Here is a 16,340-nt window from a genome sequence, read left to right on the forward strand (position 1 = left end):
CTTTGAATATACCAAAGTGCTGTGTTAATATGATAGCATCTATTACTTTCTTACAAGGAAAGGTTAAGCAGGTTAAGCCAATAATGTTTTGAGTTCAGAAAAATTAGGGTGTTCTTAATTGAACAGATAAGACTCTGAGGGAGCTTGGCAGGAGGATATTACGGGAGGAATCTAGACCCAGAGATGTGGTCTCCCACTCAAGATGGAGATTAGGAGGAAATTTGTCTCTTGGAGGATTGTTAGCATTGGTATTCTCTTCCATAGAGAGTGATGGAGCCTGGGTGATTGATATATTGAAAGCTGATAATAGTCAGATTTTTGATTGACAAGGGAGTTAACTGTTATTGTGGGACAGGCGAGAAAGTAGAGTTAAGGCTGCAGTCAGAGCAGTCATGATCTAAAGAATGGTGGACAAGTTAGAGAGGCTGAATGGCCCACTCCTGCCCCTATTAATTATCTTATGATCTTAGGGCCAAAATTATATAATATCATATTAGTAATTTGAACTTGCCTGGAGTTGCTAAAACAGAGTCACTTGCAGGTTTGGCAGTCAAATGCTGATTAGAAGGAAGTTCGAGGAGTACTATCTGTGGGTTCCACATACACACTTCTTTTGAATGTGTGAATAGTTTGGGTAACACACAACGGCATATCTCAGGATGGCTCAGGGACTGAGGGAGAGGACACCAGCTCTTAGACATGACACTGCAGGTCCTGTTGGAGCAGGTCCAGAGAAGAGGGTTAATCAAATCGGATCCAAATAAGTCAGTGAGACAGATAACAATACATCTTTCTTTGTGGATATAGTTAATTATTAACATCATTTACATACTTAATTAATTGTATATAAATTGATTTTCTTTTTCTCTTTAAATAAAACTTCTGACACATTAAAATAATTATTAAACAAATTTAATAAAAATTAAACCAAACGATTTTTAAAAATATTCTAAATCTTACCTGACCTGAACAATGACAAAATTATTTTTAATGTTCCATACAGTACAAATATAAAGAGAACATTATTCACCTTACATTCTATGGGCAATTTTTTCTCAGATTGCCAGTTATATATTCATAGAATCATAGAATTCCTATAGTGTGGAAACAGCCCTTCGGCCCAACAAGTCCATACTGACACTCAGAGCATCCCACCCAGACCCATCACCCTAAAACAACTTACATTTTGTCTCTTTTGAGGCGGCACGGTGGCTCAGTGGTTAGCACTGCAGCCTCACAGCGCCAGGGACCCGAGTTCAATTTCCACCCTCGGGTGACTGTCTGTGTGGAGTTTGCGCATTCTCCCTGTATCTGCATGGGTTTCCTCCAGGTGCTCTGGTTTCCTCCCACAATCTAAAGATGTTCAGCCTAGGTGGATTGGCCATGCTAAGTTGCCCCTAGTGTTTAGGGATGTGTAGATAAGGTGGGTTATAGGGGCAAGGGTCTGGGGGGTATACTCCAGTGGTCAGTTTAGACTTTTTGGGCCGAAGGGCAGTGTGGAGGGGCAGAGGGATCATGGGGTTCATGTCCACAGTTCCCTGAAAGCTGCCACCCAGGTGGATAGAGTTGTTAAGAAGGTATAAGGTGTGTTAGCTTTCATTAATAGAGGGATTGAGTTCAAGGGCTGTGAAATTATGCTCCAGCTATACAAAACCCTGGTTTGGCCACGTCTGGAATATTGTGTCCAGTTCTGGTTGCCTCATTACAGGAAAGATGTGGAAGATTGGAAAAGGTGCAGAGGAGATTTACCAGGATGTTGCTTGGAATGGAGGGAAGGTCTTACGATGAAAGGTTGAGAGAGCTAGGGCTTTTCTGTTTAGAACGACGAAGGATGAGAGGTGACTTGATAGAGGTGCACAAAATGATCAGAGGTATAGATAGAGTGGACAGCCAGAGACTTTTTTCTAGGGTGGAGGTAGCTATTATGAGGGGGCATAGTTTTAAAGTGAGTGGATGTAGATATAGGGGAGACGTCAGAGGTAGGTTCTTTACTCAGAGAGTGGTAGGGGCGTGGAATGCATTGCCGGAGAGGGTAGTGGAGTCGGCCTCATTAGGGACATTTAAGCGGCTAATAGATAGGCATATGGATGATAGTATAAGGTAGGGGTGGAGGTTAGATAGACCTTAGGATTAAGGTAAAAGTTCGGCATAACATCGTGCGCCGAAGGGCCTGTACTGTGCTGTACTGTTCTATATTCTATGTTCTAAGGCCCTGTTTCCACACTGTAGGGATACTATGATTCTATGATAACCCACCTAATCTACACATCCCTGAACACTGGGCAATTTAGCATAGCCAATCCACCTAGCCTGCACATCTTTCGACTGTGGGAAGAAACCGGAGCACCTGGAGGAAACCCAAGCAGACACGGGGAGAATGTGCAAACTTCACATAAAATGTTCCCCGAGGGTGGAATTGAACTCGGGTCCCTGGTGCTGTGAGGCAGTAGAGCAAACCACGTGATGCCCCTGTCCTGAATCTGGGCACTGGTCAAGCAACACAGGAAATAATTGTTTCCTTTAGAATTTTCAATAAATACTGTTATGATGATGGATCAGGGTCCTCATTAAGTTATAAACAAATTGAATTTTTAATTCCAATATATGCTTTTTTTAAATGACAACTACTACAGCCAAAAGATGACTGTGGTTGTTAATTCAAACCATCTGGTGGCAATGAATGCTTAGGTCTGAATCTTACTAGAAATCAGCTATGTGTCATTTTTGGCAAATTCATGGAGGGTTTCTGTCCTCAAGGCCTATCTTCTGGAAGTCACCTCATTATCTATGCCCACATGCTTATGGTGCCCCACTCATGCTATTCTCCCACTTGCCATAGGAAAAAGTTCTTGCCACTACTGCGGCATTCTGGAACCCTGGCTCCAACATTATCTTTGAATCCCCACTGTAAACCTGGTCAAACACTGACAGTGCAGAGTGGCCCTACATTGTGCATACAGTGGGATACCAAACACAAACCAACACACCTCAATGCACATGGGTGGCATGGCTGACACTTTATTGCACATCCAAGTACATATTCTTCTATCTATTGTTGTTTTAAGTTCAAATCTACACAACTTACTTGCCCTTTGCCATACACCATCTGACAATCCCATATAAGTCAGTGCTACTCTTACACAAATACCTAATGTAGTCCAGCATCTTATCAGTGCTCAATGTGAGAGCATCATATACAGAAAAGCCATCACCAAGCACAAGGAGAAATCCAACAAACAGAAGCTGCATTTATCACTCGGAATGATATAGATTGCTTGCCTTTACAGCACTGACAAATTTGCAGTCACTGCATCCAGCTCTCACTTATGTGAACAGGGTATCAATTAAGTCCTGTCTGGTTTATTGCACTTGATGCTGCTACGCTCTGTCATGCAGGTGATGTCGGTTCTGCTCAGTGTTCTCATCTTCATCCTCAGAAAACTGCGCTCACTTTCCCAGCTCATTGGAGCCTAACACATTTCCTCTTTGCTCCAGTTGTGTTTCACACAGCATGTCAAGAGTACTCTATAAGGACCCCCCAAACTATTAGAACCTCTTCTTTAGCAGGCTTGTTGTCTGCTCCATGGTAGGCATGTTTGAAGTGCCTGCTGCGTTGTATCTACACTCCTCAGCCAGGGTTTGCATAATGGAGTTATCAGTCATGGTTCACAGAGCCTTGTAATGCAGCAGGAACATACGAGTTTTCAAAGATATAGGGTATGGTAACTCCTAGGGCACCTGGTATAGGCTTCTAAGATATGGTAAAGATGATCACAGATGACAACTACTTTGATGGGATAGAAGCTTTCAAAAGTGAGATAATGAAGAGTTCAGAAGCAGTGTGTTGCTGTCAGAGTGAAGGGTAAGGCTGGTAGGAGTAGGGAACAATGGATGAATAAAGATATTGAGGCTCTGGTCAAGAATAAGATGGAGGCATACGTTAGGTATAGACAACTGGGATTGAGTGAATCTCTTGAAGAGTATAAGGGGTATAGGAGCATTCTTAAGAGGGAAATAAGGAGGGCCGAAAGGGGATATGAGATAGCCCTGGTAGATAAGGATAAGTATAATTCAAAGAGATTTTACAAGTATGTTAAGAGCAAAAGAGGAACTAGGGAGAGAATAGGCCTCTTAAAGTCCAACAAGGTCATCTATGTGTGGAACCACAAGAGATAGGAGAGATACTAAACAAATATTCCACACCAGTTTTTACAATGGAGAAAAACATGAAGGTGAGGGAACTCGGGGAAATAAATATTGATGCCTTGAAAACAGTCCACATTACAGGAGAGGAGGTGCTGGAAGTCTTAATAAACATAAAGGTGGATTAATCTCTTTGAGCTGATCAAGTATATCCCAGGAATTTGTAGGAAGCTAGGGAAGAAATTGTGGGGCCCCAGCAGAGATATTTGTATCATCTACAACCAAAGATGAGGTGCCGGAGAGCTCAAGAGTAGCTAATGTTGTGCCTTTATTTAAGAAAGCTTTAAGGAGACACCAGGGAACTATAGACTAGTGAATCTGACATCAGTGGTGGGCAAGTTATCAGAGGGGATTCCAAGAGACAGGATTTACATGCATTTGGAGAGGCAAGGGCTGAGTAGGGATATTCAGCATGGCTTTGTGCGTGGGAAATCATATGTCACAAACGTGATCGAATTTTTTAAGGACGTTACCAAAATGATAGATGACGACACAGTGGTAGACGTTGTCTACATGGACTTTGGTAAAGCCTTTGACAGGGCTCCATATAATGGACTTGATTAGTAAAGTTAGATCACATGGGATTCAGGGAGAGCTTGTCAATTGGATGCAAAATTGCCTTGATGGTCGGAGACAGAGGGCGATGGTGAGGAGTTATGTTTCAGACTGGAGGCCTATGATCAGCAGTGTTCCACAGGGATTGGAGCTGGGTCCACTGTTGTTCAACATTTATATAAATTATTTGAATGAGAATTTAGGAGACATTGTTAGTAAGCTTGCAGATGACACCAAAATTGGTGGGATAGCTAACAGTGAAGGAGACTAAGATTACAGAAGGATCTTGATCAATTGGGCCAATTGGCTGAGAATTGGCAGATGGAATTTAATTAGGATAAAGGCAAGGTATTGCATTTTGGTAAAATGAACAAGGGTGGGACTTATACAGTTAATGGGAGGGCCCTGGGTAGTGTTGTCGCACAGAGAGACCTAGGGGTTCCGGTACATAGTTCTTTGAAACTTGTGTCACAGGTAGACAGAATGGTGAAGAAGGTATTTAGCTTGCCTTCATTGCTCAGATCATTGAGTATAGGAGTTGGGACATCATGTTGAGATTGTGCAGATGTTGGTGAGGCCACTTTTGGAGTACTGCATACACTTCTGGTCATCCTGCTTTGGGAAGGATATTATTAAATTGAAAGGCTTCAGAAAAGATTTACCAGGATGTTGCCGGAACTGGAGAGTCTGAGTTATAAGGAAAGGCTGGGACTTTTTTCATTGGAGAGTAGGAGGTTGAGGGGTGACCATATAGAGGTTTATAAAATCATGAGGGTGTTGCAAGGTTGGTTAGAGTATTTGATGTTTGAAAAATGATAGGGAGGAAGAATGTGTGGTCCCTTTAAAAGATGATTTTTTAAGGCTTGAAGATTTAAAAAAAATGTCTGCAAGCAGCAGCAGATGCACAGAGAGTTCTTGAAATTGAAACATTGTATCAAAAGGCTTTACTGTTAGCAGGCAAAACAGTATTTTACCAAGACAACAGGTTTCGAATTTAGCCAATTATTTTAAACCAGGCCCTTGATACCGAAACCAAATTAAATTTAAATCTGACAGTTTTCACAACCTCAGACCAATCCTATTGTAAGAAATTAATAGGCCATCAAGGGTATAAAAGAAGAGAGTATTTGAAAATTGGTGTGCGAGCAAACTGCCACCTGTTAAGAGAACAGCTCACAACAGCTGTCAGCTCTAAAGAAAGAGAAAATCACTGGCTCTCATGGAGATCTCTAAGATCTCAGAGTAAGCACCATCTAAATAAAAGTGCTACAGCACAGTTAGCTAATATTCCTGACACAATAATTTGACAAAGGAAGGCATTCTTGACTGCAGGACAACAGAGAAGGGAAAGAACATTCCAGAAGAATTATCCTGGCTGTAATTTTGAGAGATAAAGCTATAACTTTTTTTTCATTAATTTGGTTTATATAAGTGGTACCTTTATCTTTTGGAAAAGCATACCATTAGAATTTTTTTTTATTCAGGAATAGTTAATAGTTAAGGGGGGAGCTATTAATTATTAGTAATTAGGAATTAGTAATTATTTACCAAAATTTGCTGGACTCTGGGGTGGTTCTCGCAGATTGGAAAACAGCCAATGTGACGCCACTGTTTAAAAAAAGAAGTAGACAAAAAGCAGAAGGGTCTAGGCCCGAAACGTCAGCCTCTCTGCTCCTATGATGCTGCTTGGCCTGCTGTGTTCATCCAGCCCTGCACCTTGTTGTCTCGGATTCTCCAGCATCTGCAGTTCCTACTATAACTATAGGCCAGTTAGCTTAACTTCGGTAGTGGGGAAAATGCTTGAATCTAACATTAAAGAAGAAATAGCAGGACATCTGAATATAAATTGTCCCATTGGGAACACCCAGCATGGGTTCATGAAGGGTAGGTCATGTTTAACTAATTTGGTGGAATTCTTTGAGGACATCACTTGCATGGTGAACAATGGGGAACCTGTGGATGTGGTGTATCTGGATTTTCAGAAGGCATTTGACAAGGTGCCACACCAAAGGCTGCTACATAAGATGAAGTTGCACGGTATTACAGGTCATGTATTCGCATGGATAGAGGATTGGTTGATTAGTAGAAAGCAAAGAGTAGGGGTAAATGGGTGTTTTTCTGGTTGGCGGTCAGTGGGTAGTGGTGTGCCTCAGGGATCAGTGTTGGGACCGCAATTGTTTACAATTTAAATAGATGATTTGGAGTTGGGGACTAAGCGTGGTGTGTCAAAATTTGCAGATGACACTAAGATGAGTGGTAGAGCAAAGTGTGCAGAAGACACTGAAAGTCTGCAGGGGGATATAGATAGTCTAAGTGAGTGGGAAAAGGTCTGGCAGATGGAGTACAATGTTGATAAGTGTGAAGTCATCCATTCTAGTAGGAATAACAGCAAAATGGACTGTTTTAAATGGTAAAAAATTGCAGCACACTGCTGTGCAGAGGGACTTGGGTGTCCTTGTGCATGAATCACTAAAAGTAGGATTGCAGGTGCAGCAGGTGATTAAAAAGGCAAATGGAATTTTGTCTGTCATTGCTCGAGGGATGGAGTTTATAAACAGGGAGGCTATGCTGCAGCTTTATAGGGTCCTGGTGAGGCCACACCTGGAGTACTGTGTGCAGTTTTGGTCTCCTTAATCGAGAAGGGATATACTAGCATTGGAGGGGGTGCAGAGGAGATTCACTCGGTTGATTCCAGAGTTGAGAGGGTTGGATTATGAGGAGAGACTGAGTAGACTGGGATTATACTCATTGGAATTCAGAAGAATGAGGGGAGATCTTATAGAAACATATAAGATTATGAAGGGAATAGATAAGGTGGAGGCAGGGAGGTTGTTTCCACTAGCAGGTGAAACTAGGACTAGGGGGCATAGCCTCAAAATAAAGGGAAGCAGATGTAGGACTGAGGTCAGGAGGAACTTCTTCACCCAAAGGGTTGTGAATCTGTGGAATTCCCTGCCCAGTGAAGCGGTTGAAGCTACCTTGCTGAATGTTTTTAAGGCAAGGCTAGATAAATTTTTGAACAGTAAAGGAATTAAGGGTTATGGTGAGTGGGCAGCCATGATCTTATTAAATGACGGGGCAGGCTCGAGGGGCCAGATGGCCTACTCCGGCTCCTAGTTCTTATATTCTTATGTTCTTATGAATTTTTTGGTCTGTTAGTAGTTCTGTTAATTTGTTCACTGTTAGAGTTAGATAAATAAATTGTTATTTGTTGCTCATCAAGTGAGTATCAGGAATTTCTTTCATTTAAGCACTCCTTTAAAACAGAGGGTGAGAGGCCGATTGTACTACTTTTCACACTTCCTTTAATGATTACAAGGCACGGTAAGCTTCTCTGGGCATTTCGGTATTAATTGTCAAGAGTTGTCAACCACCCCTTCGTAACAAGGGGCATACATAAGGTGAATAGCAAAGGTCTTTTCTGTAGGGTGGGGGAGTTCAAGTCTAGGAGGCAGATTTTTAAGGCAAGAGGAGAAAGATTTAGAAAGACCTGAGGAGCAACGTTTTCACACAGAGGGTGGTTCACACGTGGAATGAACTGCCAAAGAATGTGGTAGATGCAGATACAGTTACAACATTTAAAAGACATTTGGAAGGGTACATTAATAGGAAAGGCTTGGAGGGATATGGGCCAAATGCAGGCAAGTGGGACTAGTTTAGTTTGGGAAACTTGGTCAGCATCGATGAATTGGACCATAGGGTCTGTTTTGGGGCTGTGAGACTCTAAAATTTGATCAGTCTATGAACACTTTTCTATTGATGGACTCAGCTACATTATAAAGTGGTTCTCTTAACATGATGTACAGACAGTCCATTGTCTCCTGCACCTGGCAGAAGCCAGCTACATTGGCAAAGCCTACTGTCTGGGCTGGACCACTGTACCTGGAACACAGGAACCAGATGGAATAGTTTGATCTTAAACATATGGTACAGCTTCAGTATATTTGTGAGTTAAGGACTGAGAGATTTCAGTGGCTTCATGGAAGGAGCATAGAAGTCTAGCACAGAAGTCACCTTAATGGTCAAGCAGATATGATGCCCACCTACTCCTTATGCTGCAAATCCCACTCCAGCAGCTGGCATTATTTGCTACTGTGTCCTGGGATATCCTCCATCTGCTGCGATACTATGCCTTGCTTAGGTGGAGGAAATGACATTCAGGATGCTAGACTCTGCGCATCCTGTATCTCCTGTGCATCTGGAGGAGACCTTCAGTTTCCACCTTTGCTGGTAGAGGTTGTTCTGCATCAGCTGGAGGTCAACTTTCTAGCTTATTTGTTTCCTTTCCATTTCTCTGTGCCTTCATTGCACTGCAGCAACAACGGCCTCTCTCCATTTCCAGTGTGGCATTTATAAGTCATTTAAATGTTGGCTGCATTAGGCACAGTGAATCTTAGGCTCAGTCTAGTAATCAATGGAAATTTAGAACCTACAGACTCACAGAACTTCTGACTTGCCTTGCTTTTCAATGCAGAGAGAAACCCAGGCAGATTGGTACAATGATTATTCACAGGGGTTAGACATGTTAGCGAATGACTAAGTATTGCCATATCTGCAACATATGGCTTCTCAGCAATACACTGCATATACGGCAGCCAAATCGCCATGTTGAAAGTTTAAGGAGCCCTCAGTTGAGTCCAGGGGGCTGTCATTAGCCAAGGGCTCTCACTCAATCAGGTAAGTATGCACAACAATCAGGAGCAGTGGTCCCATATCCTTACAATCCGAGAAGTGAGTCATTGTCATTCCTGCAGATCCAGAACACTGAGATAACACAATAATGGTTAGTCAGTCGAGGAGCTACACAGAAATCAGTCAGAGGTCTGGTTGGTCATTATTTGGGGCTATCCTTCCAAGTCAGTCGGGAAATGGGCATGGTCAGTCCAAGGGCCTGTTCACTAAAATTCAGGGGGAAATGTTATGAAGGGTCACTGTTGTGCTGAGCATTGGGTAAGTCGATTGTAGAATTTGGAGGCAGCATATTGGGCTATATATTGGGTCATAATTGTGAAGTGGGCAACTAACACATTAGAATGGGAGATAGTACAGCATACGAGGGCATGAATATTTGGGAGATGGTGGTCATTACCATGGCTCCAACAAAATGGTCAGTCATGTCCATTTCATTTCCTGCAATCTGGTTCTCTCTTTCATGCTACTGATCTGTTGCGTGTTCCCAGCATTTTTAAACATTATTACAACCTACTAGGCAAGTCAGGAATTGGTTTCCTTTTAACAAAACATAAACAAACCTTTTATATCTTCCTGTTATGAGCAAAAGGTCAAAATAGCCAATGCCTGTAAAGTGAATGTTGCCTGGATTTGAGCAGTCTGCTGTTTACCTGATTAGTGTAATAGCCTGGAGTGAGGAAACTGACTGAAACATTAATGTCAAAAACTCTTGTAGATGCAGAGCCCAGACTGTTTTTTGTTGTATGTTGTGTATTCACGTACTGTGCCTGAAAGATTCTGTAAAGGTTATAAAATGTACTTCCATTATTATGTAAATAATCTCATAAAATCTTTCCTGGCTCCTCTAACTCTCTTCTAACTGCCTTCAGTGAAATCTCAATATCACTTTTCTCCACAATTATCAGTAGAACTTGACTCTGCCCTGAATTGATACCACAAGTGCTTCAAATGCATGGAGTAGCTTTCTGAGAGATTAGAGCATCCTTTTTTTTCAGCTGTTGTTTGTAGACTAATATATTTTCAAAATAATTAGAAAAATGTTGAAATCTAAAGAATGACAATTTGAAAATGACTGGTATGAGTGGAGTGTCAGATAATAAGTCTCTGCAGATGACCAAGTGTGTTAGACAGTGTGAGTAAAGTGTCAACAGCTGAATAACAAGCAAAGGGATCACCTATAATCCGATTAAATGGGCAGAGAGATAATTACAAAAAATTAAAAATAACGTGGTGCTAGAGACAAACTAAATGACTGGAATAACATGATAGGTATAAGATTTGCATGCCGAGGGTCTAACCAATGTAATAAGTAATCCAAAACTGTACAAACTAATTAAGGTAGAGAGATCATAACAATTTATCAAGGTGATGTTGTCAAAACAGGACAGTAAGGAAGATTTTACAGATACAGAACAGTGTGATGGGGTCACATGTGGTGCAACATGAACCCAAGATCACGGTTGAAGCTATCAGTCTCTGCTCGGCGATTCTGCATAGTTGTGTATCTCGAGGTCTGCCTTGGAGGAGGCTTACCTGAAGATCAGAGGCTGAATGCCCTTGACTGCTGGGAGGAAACATTCCTATCTGCCGATTGTTGCACGGTGTCCTTTCATCTGTTGTCATAGCGTCTGCATGTTCTCACCAATATAACTTGCCTCGGGGCAACCCTGCCTGCAGTGTATGAGATAGACAACATTGGCCGAGTCACATGAGTATCTGCCATGTACGTGGTGGATGGTGTTCCTACATGTGATGTTAGTGTCCAAGTTGATGATCTGACATGTCTTGCAGAGGTTGCCGAGATAGGGTTGTGTGGTGTTGTTGTTGATGCTGTCCCAAAGGCTGGTTTTTTTGCTGTGAACAATAGTCTGTTTAAGGTTTGGTGGTGTTTTGAAAGTGAGAACTGGAAGTGTATGGAAGATCTTGGCGAGATGCTTATTGTCATCAATAATGTGTTGAAGGCTGCGAAGAACATGGCGTAGTTTCTCCACTCTGGGGAAGTACTGGACAACGAAGGGTACTCTATCAATCGTGTCCTGTGTCTGTCTTCTGAGGAGGTTGTTGTGGTTTTTCGCTATGGCACGTCGGAACTGGCGATTAATGAGTTGAGCATTGAATCCCGGTCTTATGACAGCATCTTTCAAAACCTTTAGGTGTATGTCATGTTCCTCTTGCTCTGAGCAGATCCTGTGAATGTGCAGGATGACTTCTTTAATACCTTTAGGGTGGAAGCTACAGAAGTGCAGCATTATGAGGTTATCCATGGGCTTGTGTTAGAGTGAGGTACTGAGGTGTCCATCCTTGATGGAGATGTGTCCAAGAATGAAACTGAAGAGTAGTCCATTGTAAGTCTGATGGTGGGATGAAACTTGTGGATCTCACTATGTCGTTGTTGGAGTGATTCTTTGCCATGAGACCAAAGGAAGAAAATGTTGGTAATGTATTTGGTGTGTAGCATTGGTTGGGGCTCCTGCACAGCAGAGAAGTCTTGTTCGAACCTGTGCATGAAAATATTGGCATATTGAGGTGCAGATTTGGTCCCCTTGGGTGTTCCGTGTGTCTGGATGAAGAACTGGTTGTCAAAGGTGAAGACGTTGTGGTCGAGGATGAAGCAGATGAGTTGTAGGGTGGCATCTGGAAATTGGCAGTTGTTGGTATTATGTACTGAGGCTGTTGCAGAGATGCTGTCATCGTGGGGGATGCTGGTGTAGAGTACTGAAACGTCCATTGTGATGAGGAACGCTCTTGGTTTGACTGGTCTGTGGGTGCTGAGTTTCTGTAAGAAATATGTAGTGTTGTGACAGAAGCTGGGGGTTCCCTGTACAATGGGTTTCAAGATGCCCTCGACATAGCCAGAGAAGTTCTCACACAGGGTCCCATTGCCTGATATGATTGGCTGTCCACATGTGTTGGCTTTGTGTATCTTTGGAAGGCAGTAGAAGTGTCCTACTTGAGAAGTACATGGGATGAGAGTGCATAGGATACTCTGAAGGTCTGGATCAAAGGTCTTGATCAGTCCGTTGAGTTGTTGAGTGTGTTCTTTGTTCGGATCGGCAGCTAGTTGTCTGTAGTGTTCCTGGTTGTTCAGTTGTTGCTATGCTTCTTTGTAGTAGTCCGTTTTATTCTATATAATAATGGCTCCTCCTTTGTCTGCTGGTTTGATGACAATGTTGCAACTGATCTTGAGAGCACGGATGGCATTGTGTTGTGCTTGGGTGGCGTTCTGCGTTATCTTGAGAGTGTGGCTGAAGAATCTGGCATTAACGCATCTCCTGACAGCCTGAGCATACATGTAGAGCCTAGGGCAGTGGCTTTCCAAAGGTGTCCAATTTGACTCCTTCTTCTTTGGTTGCTGCACGATGGATCTCACTGTTGACTATTTCGGTTCATTGGTTGTCTCATTGGACTCGCTGCTGACATCTTTAGGTTTGTGGAAGAATTCCTGGAGCCTCCTTCTCCTGATGAATTCCTCTGTGTCTGCCGTGTAACGAATGGGGTCCATTTTGGTGGTGGAGCAGAAATTGACCCCTCGACTGAGAACTTCGATTCCGTCAGGTTGAAGGGTGTGGTCAGACAAGTTGATGATGGATTTCCTTCTGACGGTGCCGTTTTCAACTGTGGACCAGGGAAAGCTTGATTATTGCTGGTGGTGATGGCAATTTTCCCCAGTTTCTTGTTCTTGGTGTGCATGTAGGTGGTGTAGCTCTGTTGCCTCATCTGCATGGCAGTGTTTCATAACAGTTCTGCTGTATCTTAAGCGCAGAGATTTGTTATCTGACACTTCACTTGTATGATCTTTTGATCTCTCATCCCATGATCTCCCTGATTATAAACTCAGTGTCTGTGTGCTCTTCTCTCTCACTGCACCTGACAAAGGAACAGTGCTTTGAAAGCTTGTGATTTCAAATAAACCTGTTGGACTATAACCTGGTGTTGTGTGACTGACTTTGTCCACCCCAGTCCAACACTGCCACCTCCACATTACAATTTGAAAATGACAAGTAATTAGCCTTTTTTATGTATTATTTGCATCAGGTACCAACACAAAGAAGGGTGAAAAAGCCAACAACTTAACATAATGGTATGAATTTTGCATTGAGGTTAACAAGGAAGCTAACAGCACTCAACGTTTTAATTAGACAACAATTTCTGGACTCTATAGGAACATGGGAACAGAGCAACACAGGAAGGTGAGCAAGTTATTCATTCTATAAAGGACAAAGCAGCAAGGACTTACAGAAGTGCAACATGCCAGGTACACACCTGCTTTGAGCTGTCAGATTTCAGAAGTGTGGAGTTTCTCCATAGGGTAGCAAATGACTGGAAAGATGTAGTTAATTCCAGCAAGTTGTGGTATTAATGAGATATAAATGCATGCAGATGGGTCTCTCACTACCTGATGATGACATACCCAACTCAGCACCTGAAGGGATGGAACTTAATAACTGAAGTTTATCTCAGAGACAAGATCCTGATTTTTGTTGCCCTTCATATGATTAAATTCATCTGCTGTCATAATTCTTGCCATTTCTAGGGATGCAAAATTCTACCCTACGTCTCTATTTTGCACCAGCTCACTCTGCCATCTGTATTTCAGATAATCAGATCACACCAGAAGGTGAATGTTGAAAGACAAGGGTATACACTGACTCCCTGTTTCATAGCTGTTGTGTTTAACCCAAACACCGCAGAGTGTGACAGCTGCATCTATATTGGTAGCTGCTTGCCTCTGAATCACAAAGTCCTTGGAGGAAATCCCACTCTAATGGTTGAGTACAAAAATCAAGGCTGACATTCCAGTGAGCTCTGATGGTGCATTTCACTGTTGGAGGTGCTATCTTTCTGATTAGATGTTAAAACATTGCTTCATCTGCCTGTTTGGATCGATTCTATGGCACATTTGAAGAAGAGCAGGGTGATTTGTTTCCAGTGTTGTGGCTTAAATTTATTTATTAATCTATATCACATTTGCCACCTTGCAATGCTGCTGGTGGGAATTTTCATTGCACATATCTGCTGTTGTGTTTCCTACATTATAGCAATGACAGGCTTCAAAAATGCATCATTGACTGGAAAGCACCTTGAGACATCAGCTGGTTGTGAAAGTACTATAAAATGTAATTATTAAAAATATATTGAAAGCCATGCTATATTGCAGAAGAAATGGTTCTGCTACCAGGGATCACTGTCTTAAGACTTTGATTATATATATTTTTAAGATTTTATATTAAAGAGAACTAACATTTTGAGATTTCCAGTTAATCACATTTCAAATAGACTAGCCTGTTGAGAAAAGTATTGAACTTGTTAAAACAAGCTGTCAGCAGCTTGTAATACTCTCAAGCATCTCAAGATTGTCAGTTCTGTGTGAAACAGTGTATATTGATAAGAGCTTGATGCCCGCTTGTCCAAAGATATTAATTGATCCTTTGCTTTAAAATTCATACTATAAAACAGCTCAATGCCTTTTAAGAAATAATGGTTCTGCCCTTAGCAATACCTTAGTAAGAACGCTTATATATTTTAATTTGAATATCCTCCTAATATATTGTTCATTGAAGTATATCAATAAAATAAGTTATTTCTACTTTAGAAAGACATTGTCTTTGCTTATCTTTCCTGTGCCATGCAGCTGAATCTAATAATAAGAGATCCCAGGAGATACATGAGCATGAAGTTCCTATAATTCAGTAAAAGCAACTAGCCTACATTTTGTGACAGGGTTGCAACATGGAATAAGGAATTCTTATCTTAACTTTCAAACATTTGATATCCAGAGATAGTATCAATACAAAGAGTAGTTTTTATCTCTTGGTCCTGTGACTCCAACCATGAAGACGGGATGGGGGATTAGAAAGAGAGAGGCAAGTGAGCTCACTTTTAGCCAATTGAAGTGGCTAATACAGCTATGCTCTAATATGGCACAAAGGGCATCAGACTTAAGGATAAATATTAAAGTTTTCAAGACACAGTTGGCACATTCACACCATCCCTCCTATGTTGACAACTCTCCATAGACACAGCTTAACATCAAATCAGGACAGTGCGTTTGCTTCTGCTGTCAGCACCAGAGAGGATCAGAATTCTCTCAGGGGAATAACAATATCCTCACTGCCTTCACTGCGTTTTGTTAAGTATATTTATCATTCTTGCTTAATATATTTGATTTTGATTCACTACATCTATTACTTCATCATGCTAACATGACATAGCCTTTGCTGTATTTTCCTGGGATCTCAGTCAGGTAATTCATTTGCCCAAATTTCTTCACTGCACGATATGAATGATTGAACAAGGACCTTAAGGGTTTCCCTGACATTGGTGATGGCACGAACAAATAATCTCTTGGCTGAAAAGTTTGAGTTCTTATTTGTTTGTTTGCCTTTTATTTCATCACTATTTAGGAGAACTTAAAGTGTTCCTGGGCTGCTTCACACATTTACGAGAGTCAGCCTCAGAACTCTGCTATGTAGCTTAATATGGAGACATCCTCCTTCAGTACTGAAAGCCTCTCCTTGAGAAGCTTCAGAAAACCTTGCACTTGGTGCCCAAAAACTAATTCAGACCAAGAAAAAACAATGGACTGCTTGCTTAAGTTCCTGGCCATGAACTGAAAGGGATCTAGTTCTTTTGTAGCATTTTTGGGGTACTCATGGCAGTATGCCTTGACCAATGTTTTTAGTGTCTGGTGACACCATTCCAGTACCCTCTTTTACTACGGGTGTTACAATGAAGACTTCTGCTGGGTCATGCTCAGCTTAATCATGACTTCCTAGAATATTTCAGACATGAAATTTGAGCGCTGGTCCAAATGGATCTGAATAGGCAGACCATAGCTTGTGAAGAATTGGGTCAATTCCCTCAACACTGTTTTGGTGGATGTGATCCTC

The sequence above is a fragment of the Rhincodon typus genome, chromosome 18 (genome assembly GCF_021869965.1).
Source record: "Rhincodon typus isolate 14 chromosome 18, sRhiTyp1.1, whole genome shotgun sequence".
Taxonomy (NCBI): domain Eukaryota; kingdom Metazoa; phylum Chordata; class Chondrichthyes; order Orectolobiformes; family Rhincodontidae; genus Rhincodon; species Rhincodon typus.